Raw genomic sequence first — 7,993 nt, 5'->3', positions numbered from 1 at the left:
CAAAACATCCTTCATTCTCTAATCAAGCAGTGAAGTCCTCTCTGCCAAACATTAGTTACACTACTTCTAACATCTTGAGAGATAAAAAGTGAGGTGGAAGCATAAAAACTCACCTTAATATAAAAAAAATACATGTTTCCAAATATGGAAAGCACTACAAAAAGGATATTTCAGATAGTAAAATATATTTTGCATTATCTATATGACATTAAATAAAGGAAATGAGACCAGCACTGCAGGATTTGAATATTAAAGTTGTTTGGTGTTGAGTCCCTTTGCACGTTTAAAGATCATCAAGATCTCAAGGAACAAAAAGGATACTCTTAACTGAGGTAAAAACATCTTTTTCACAGGTGTTCTCTAGTCTGCTGTAGACAGCAATATAATACAAGTTCCTGGGCAGACAGACCTTGATACAGCATAGTTAGTTTTTTATTAACTGTGTTCAGCAGAAGTTTTCTAGTATCAGCAAGACTGGACTTTACCACCAACTATTGATATATATTTGATTCTGCTTCAGAACAGATTACAGGGCCTTTTGAGACCCTTTCCAAAATGCCTCAAAAAAAAAAAAATAAAAGAAACTAGCAAGATTCATATTATTGTTAATAAATGAAGTATTTAAAAAAAAAAGGTGACCACAATGAAACTTGAAATTCTACCATGACAGACAAGTGTTTTTTACTGACGTGAACAGACAGTGCAATATCCAAATTTTTTTTATGAAGATGAATGCAACAAAGTTGCAACTGGACTGAGAAATGAGAAAATACAGACATAATTTTTTGCTGTTATAAGTTATCAAAAGAATTATTTTTCAGAGTATAGATTCTATCACATATAATGAAAATTATTTTTAAGAGACATGTTTTTACTAGCCAAGGGTATAGGTTCTGGAGAGGTATGCTCAATTGTTCTGCTTGCAGAAGAAAAATGTATCTGAATTGTGCTTTTGCCACTTTATGCTATTGATTAGCATGCACTTATTTCCTCTTTTTGGCTTCAGCGTAGACACTCGTACTTGTCAAGCCTGTGGTATAACCCTATGGAGATGTACACAGAAAGAATACATGAGAATAGAAAACTCAAATACTTTCCTCAGTTTAAGCAATGGCAAAGACTCCACAGAAACTTTTCAGTTTCAGTTTTCAACTACTTCCCTTCCATTTGTATGGATTATTTATTAAAGACAAAAAAGATGGTTTATTAAAAAGTAATAATGGAGCAACAATAAGAAAACAACAAAGTATAAAAAGTAAGCTCAACTGTACTTTATTCAATACTTCATTGCCATCTTAGGAAGTCAGCTTCCAAAGCACAAAAGTATCAGCAAGATGCGGGTATTTTGGACTTTCTCTTAAAAAAATACTTCCCCTATCTACTGTGTATCTAGAGCACTTACATAATACAGCAGACATTTATTTTTTGTGTTAGGCAGACAAATGGCAGTACTAGAGTGCAAGGTTTCTTAAAAAGCAATGTTGTAGGGAACTTGAGGTTGAAGCACGGAATCAACCATCAGACACAGTACCAGAATGCATAGGCCATGCATGTTTCCAACAGTAGCTTTTAGTCTTTTTGACTACTGATCAACACACCACCATATGGTAAGAAAGGTTTCCAAACTGTTCTTGATGTAAGACAATATGTGCAAAAGCAGTCATTGAATTTCAAGATATAGCCTCCATAAGCAGCCATTACTATCCAGAATTACAATCCAGTCAAACACTACAAAGAAAATTTTTATTATATGAACAGAATATTCCTAAAAGATGTAAAACTCACCTTATTCCAGTTATCCATTCTGCACCAATAACACACTTTCACTCATTTCTTTGCTTTGATGGAACCTATGTCATCAATTTTATCCCTACACATTACACCTTGAATTTCAGTACATTATTCCTTATATCCCAGCCCTCAGTATTCCATTGTCATTTCTCATGACCACAATAAATCACCTAGGGACAACTATTGTACCCATAGGATGACAAAAATTGAGGTCCAATTTCAAAGTCAATATATTAAGTATTTCAGAATACCTGTTTGATAAGCCTGAGCAGGGAGTTCAGATAGGAGAAACCTATATCCAGAAGGATTATAAGTGTATGTGAAATAGACTGGTTGAATCTCCAGCTTAACAGTACTCCAGACTCAGATAGGTACAGTACATTCCCAAACACTACCACCAAATAAAAATCCCTAAATAAGTGTAAAAGTTAATATTAGGCACACATTGTCTGCTAATGTGATCTGTGTATACACCTCAATGCTGCCATAATTACATTTTTACTGTTACAGATCTTCTTTCAATTCAGAGCCCTCAGAAACTGGTGTGGTGATCTTAGAAGTTATTCTTTAGGGTTTTTTTTAAAAATCGCAACCACTGGGAAAAAACTAGAATTGAAGTAATAGTTTGGGTATAAATAATGACTCAGACAACTGGTTTTTATTTTCATTTTTGTTTTCACTGACTGAGAATGTAAATTGAACTTTAGTGCTATTGTGCTTTGTTCTCCCTCTCTGGGAAAATGTGTTCTGCATTAAATTGCATGGATAAACTAGAACAGCTCCAAATATCACCCTTCAGCTTTTGTATAACACAAGAGCCAAGAAAAGATAGAAAATGCGGTTTTATGACCAACAGATGGTGTAATTGGTATCATAGATGTTTTTATGTCAGGGGGTCGTAGGTTCAGCCTCCATCTGGAGCCTTCTCAGATCTGCTGTGTAGCTAAATGATTAAAGAAGCTATATTGGGTCAAAAACACAACCACCTGCCTCAGGGTAAGAGTACTGCTTTCTTGATCTTGCTGTTATACTACCGTTGCCTCCCATATTACAGTTCTTAAGCTAACCAATGCAGCAGTTAATACCAACAAGATTCCACTAAATATTCAGCACCGATTTGCTTACATCCTTCAAGAATCTAAGTAGATGTTGATCAATCTCATAAAATTAAGCCTTGTTACTTAACTGAAAAGCTGTTCTAACTCAGATTGATAAAAATAACTGCAACAGACCAAAACCCAAGGAAAAAGGAAACAAATATGTGTAGACTTTCAGAGATTCAGCACTGGTCAGTGGGCCAGGATGGCTCACATCTCCCAGTCAGAATTAGACACATTTGTATTTGTATGTATAAAGCAACGTTATTACTCAACGCAATTGGTTTTAGCTACAGTTTCTGGATTAAGATCAGAATATCAACAAAAATGCTCTAATCCTACAGCATTAGGGTTATATATGGTTTACCTGGATAAAAGAGTGGGAGACAGATCAAAACCAGTAATTTACACACGTAACAAGGTCACCAGTTTACTCCTGCAAAGGGGCAAGTATTAGCAGTAATAAATGTACAAAGTCAGTGAAACCATGACTTCAGTGGAAACTAATACTCTTACTTCCATGAGGTAGGGATTCTAGACACTCTTAGTACTACCATCATGTGGTGCACCAAACTTGCCTGGGATACTTCTCAACAGCACTGATGTCAGAGAGTTTACCTGGCTAACACTGGAAACAAGTGAAATGTTTCTGTCAAATAAAAAACCTCCATGCAAATTATCATAGTTTCATGCAGTTGTGCCACAAAGCACCCTACTATTCTTTGCAAACTCTGGATAGCAGTACTCTTATACTAGACAGAAACAGGGGTCCACAATTCGACTTCAAAGATAACAACACCTGTACGAGTCAAACACTTTCCATTATCACATTTCATGGACTTCTACACAAAAGAACAGTAAAGTTAAACTCTCTTTTCAAATGTCAAAATGCTCCCTTGTTTTGTGTTTTAAGGATTCTCCCATGCTAACTAAAAATTTGATATTTATGAGCACTTTAAAATAAATTTTAATACAAATGAAAAGCTAATGTTAGATTGGTTTATTTTTAGAACACAAACCCTATAACTTTAAGTGAACCAAGTACGAAAACTGTGATCTCATGACTAGCTTTAAAACTTTCGCTTTCCCTACATGGCTGAACTGACAGCCTGCTACGTCTCTGCAGTCACTTGCTGAAGATTTATCTGGTAAAGCTACTTACCTTAAGCCAAGCTTCAAAATAAGAAATTTCAGCTTTTGATAATATGCAAGATTATGTGCTTCTTCTTGCAGATTCCTAAACAAAATATACTTATCCATATGTCTTCAAAAGGCAGTTGCTTATTAATGGCAGGTGAAGTTTCAGTTGCATGTTACTCAATGCTAACCATGTTTTTGCATAGGGGGTCATTCATCTCACATGTGTTTACTGGTACAAGAAACACTAGAGATATGAGTAAAAAAAAAGGCATATTTTCTCTCATACACAAAAATACGAATTTCTATTTATTTTTACTTACCAGAAGCAGTGAAACACTCTCCTTTAATAAAGGAAACATTCTTCCTGCTGCAGAGTGCTTATCCTAATCACGTATACTATGGGAAGGATAACGACATCAATGTAATAACATACATTTCCATTTCAGTCATCTCTGAGTAGTTGAGACATTTCAAGTAGACACAAGATTTATGAAAATAAGTAATTCTAGCTGACCACACCAAAATATTTATACTAACTGCTGAGCATATTGCCTAGATATTTTAATGCCTCCAAGTGGGAAACATCATCAACATAATTATTCATCAGCCAAGGAAGCAAAGTTGTTAATTTAAGTACTTCTATGTGAATTCATATAGCGTGTCTTCACGGATATGTTATGTCCCTCGATCACTGCTCAGGAACATCCCAATTCCACACTGTTCTTGGAAAAAATCCATATTGAAAACACTTTACAAAAATAAACCTACAGAGAACTGGAAGTAATAAGGAGATCATACATCCTGAGACTGTTGAGAAACACAGTATGACGCTCCAATGCGAGCTGAGAAACCAAGCTTGCTCTTGCATGAACTTCAGAAATTATTTCATAGTGTCATGGAAGTGGATAATTTCACAGGAAAGGTAATAATGAGAAGATAAGACACACACCTGGATCTTCCAAGAAAACCTGAAAATCACACCCCTTTCACCTCTAGGTTCTTTAAGTAAACACATGAGCACCTGATGTTACTGGCTGTTCTAGTGTCATCTGTAACTGATGTTTCAAACTTACCGCTTTGCCTTTAATGCCTGGCAAGAGCTATACTGCGATGTCTGTGAAAAGCAAGAAAGCAGGATTAATCAGTGGCCTTTTGGGATATGTTCTATCAAATGGAGGCATAGCAATAAGAACAGAGTATGCCTCCACAGCCAGATGCTCAATACTACCTTGCTCAATAGATGATCAATACCACCTTAAGGAATGATAAACACACAAAGGTGTATCCTAGCAGCCTAAGAGTATTCTGAGGCTACTCCTCTTTTCTGGAATTAAAGGGCTTTGTCAGTCCAGTCAGCCACCAAGTAAAGATACTCAAATGCTAAACAGAATGGGCATTGTGCAAGTTTCATGGTGCCCATCAACCGTTCCACAGTAAACTACCCCAAAGGCAAATGTTGCTGCCATTTTTCCATCTGTGACAAGAGCCCACTCCCCATGAGTTAGCTTACTACATCTTTCGTCTGCCCTGCTGGCTACACAAAGAATCGCTGTAACATATACGAAACCCCTATTTCTTTTTAATTTTAAGCGTTGAAGTAGCCAAAACTTGTTCAAACCTTGCTATTTGATACCATCTCTTAGTTCTGCTAAGAACTGCTAAGAGGTTTGGTTTTTTTCACCTAGCTGTTTTCAACTCTTTCTTTAACCCAGCATAGCAAATGTATTTATAGAAAGATATGCGGACACGTAATAAATTCCCTTTGTTATCACACACTGAATTCTTCTCCCAGGTTGCAACTTCATTTGCTAGTTTCTATATGATTTTGCATATAATTTTGCTGTGAGTTGAGTCACTATCACTACTTTTTCTTGCAAACAGTTTTTGATATGCAAGAATTTCCAGTACTCAGAATCAAGGTCACCATTCTCCAATGCGCATTGTTACTCCCTAGACTTGGATGAACCAACAACAGGTGAGCAACAATTCTGGTGACAATTAACTTCTGTAACTTAGCCTCACTAGTAATGATAGCTAGGATCCTGCTGTCCATTATCTCCATTGCAGCTCTACTGCAGCACTTTGCATTCTTATATCTTATTACTCTTAATCGGCACTTAATGAACAATTTATGTTTCATTTTCAAACTGAGGGCCCCTTAAATACTACCAAATTCCATCTTTGTAAAAAACATCTATGTTGCTGTCTTCACCTTATAGCATTCAAAAAACTTTCCCATTTTTGACCTGCAACTCCAGCATTTCTGATTCTACAGCTGTGATATCTTATTCACACTTAATTCTGTGGTTTCAAATAGTAAAAAGTTACTGAAGTGGCAAGACTACCCTTCTGTACCTAGAGGTGATCACTGGCACTTGAGTCATTATGTGTTTCTATGTATTTCAACTTATGCTTCAAACCTCAGCCGGCAACTAAGCCCCACATCACCTCCTACTCACCTCCTGCAACAGTGGGATAGGGAAAATTTAAAGCGGAAAAGTGAGAAATGTTGTAGGTTGAGACTATTTAATAGGTAAAGCAAAAGCCATGTATTCAAGCAAAGCAAAACGAGGAATTCATTCTCCACTTCCCACTGGCAGGCAGGTGTTGAGCCATCCCCAGGAAAGCAGCACACGCAACGGTTACTTGGGAAGACAAACAGCACAATTCTGAGCATCCCCTCTTCCTCCTTCTTCCCCTGGATTTACATACTGAGCATGATGGTGTATGTCATGGAATTTGGTCAGTTGGGTTCAGCTGTCCTAGCTGTGTCCCCTCCCAACTTTTTGTGCACCTCCAGGCTACTTACTGTAGGGTCAGTGTGAGAAGCAGAAGAGGCCCTAACTCTGTGTAAGCACCGCTCAGCAATAACCAAAACATCTCTGTATTATCAATGCTGTTTCCAGCACAAATCCAAAAAACAGCCCCACATTATCTACTGTAAGAAAATTAACTCTATCCCATCCAATGCCAGTACACTCAAATATGCAGGTATTGTAAATTGCACAGCATTCACCAGCACTATGCACCAAGGAAGAGATAAGCACTGGAACTAGACTGAAACTAAGTCATTACATTTTCACTGGAATCATAACCTAATAAATCCAATTCATTTGTGCCATCATATTAAACTCCCAATTTAATGCAATTTGCTGCATATCCCTTGCTTCCCACCAGTCAGATAACAGCAATGTGCATCTGCATCTAGGAAATGTGGACATAATCACTGACCCATCTCTTCTCCAGGGAGAAGAGACCTGAACGTTTCAATCTTTCCTCACACGGCAGGTTCTCCAGCCACTTGGTCATCTTTGTGGCCCTCCTTTGGACCTTCTCCAGTGTGTCCTTGTCCTTCATGAATTGTGGGCACCAGAACTGGACACAGTACTCCAAGTGCAGTCTGATAAGTGCTGAGTTGGACGATCATGTCTACCTCTGTTAGTAATGATCCAGTAAATTCTCATTTCTGGCCTGCATCAAATATAAGTTAAGCAGTGGATAAAACATTTCCAATTCTATTTATTTTTTTCCTCTGACTCCCATACTTATCAATTTTCAACAACACCAGATCCCCTGTTGGAAAATGCACTTCAATTAGCTAAAGAACTTGCAAAGTGAGGTGGTAAGACCTTTAATAGCAGGGGGAAAAAGAGAAATCTTATCCATATAACACGGTAGGCAAAACTGCAGTATTTCCTTCTGTCAAGGTCTTTCAAAGCTGAGGCATGTTTCATCTGGACTCCAAAGTTTGTTGATACATCAGAAATTCTATACTGAATCACAGCAAAGCTGTATCTGGCCCAGTGTCTAGTTTGCAACAGCAGTTTTTTGTATTTGCTACCTAAGTATTAGAAACTGGTTATATAGACAACTGTCCTTCCTTCATAGATACTTCCAGATCTGCAGTTCAGCTGATTTATTAGTTTTTGTGACTATTACGCATAATTTCCTAGCACACACTGGAC

The sequence above is a fragment of the Calidris pugnax genome, unplaced genomic scaffold (assembly GCF_001431845.1).
Source record: "Calidris pugnax isolate Ruff unplaced genomic scaffold, ASM143184v1 scaffold156, whole genome shotgun sequence".
NCBI lineage: Eukaryota > Metazoa > Chordata > Aves > Charadriiformes > Scolopacidae > Calidris > Calidris pugnax.
Note: the sequence above shows the minus strand (reverse complement) of the source record.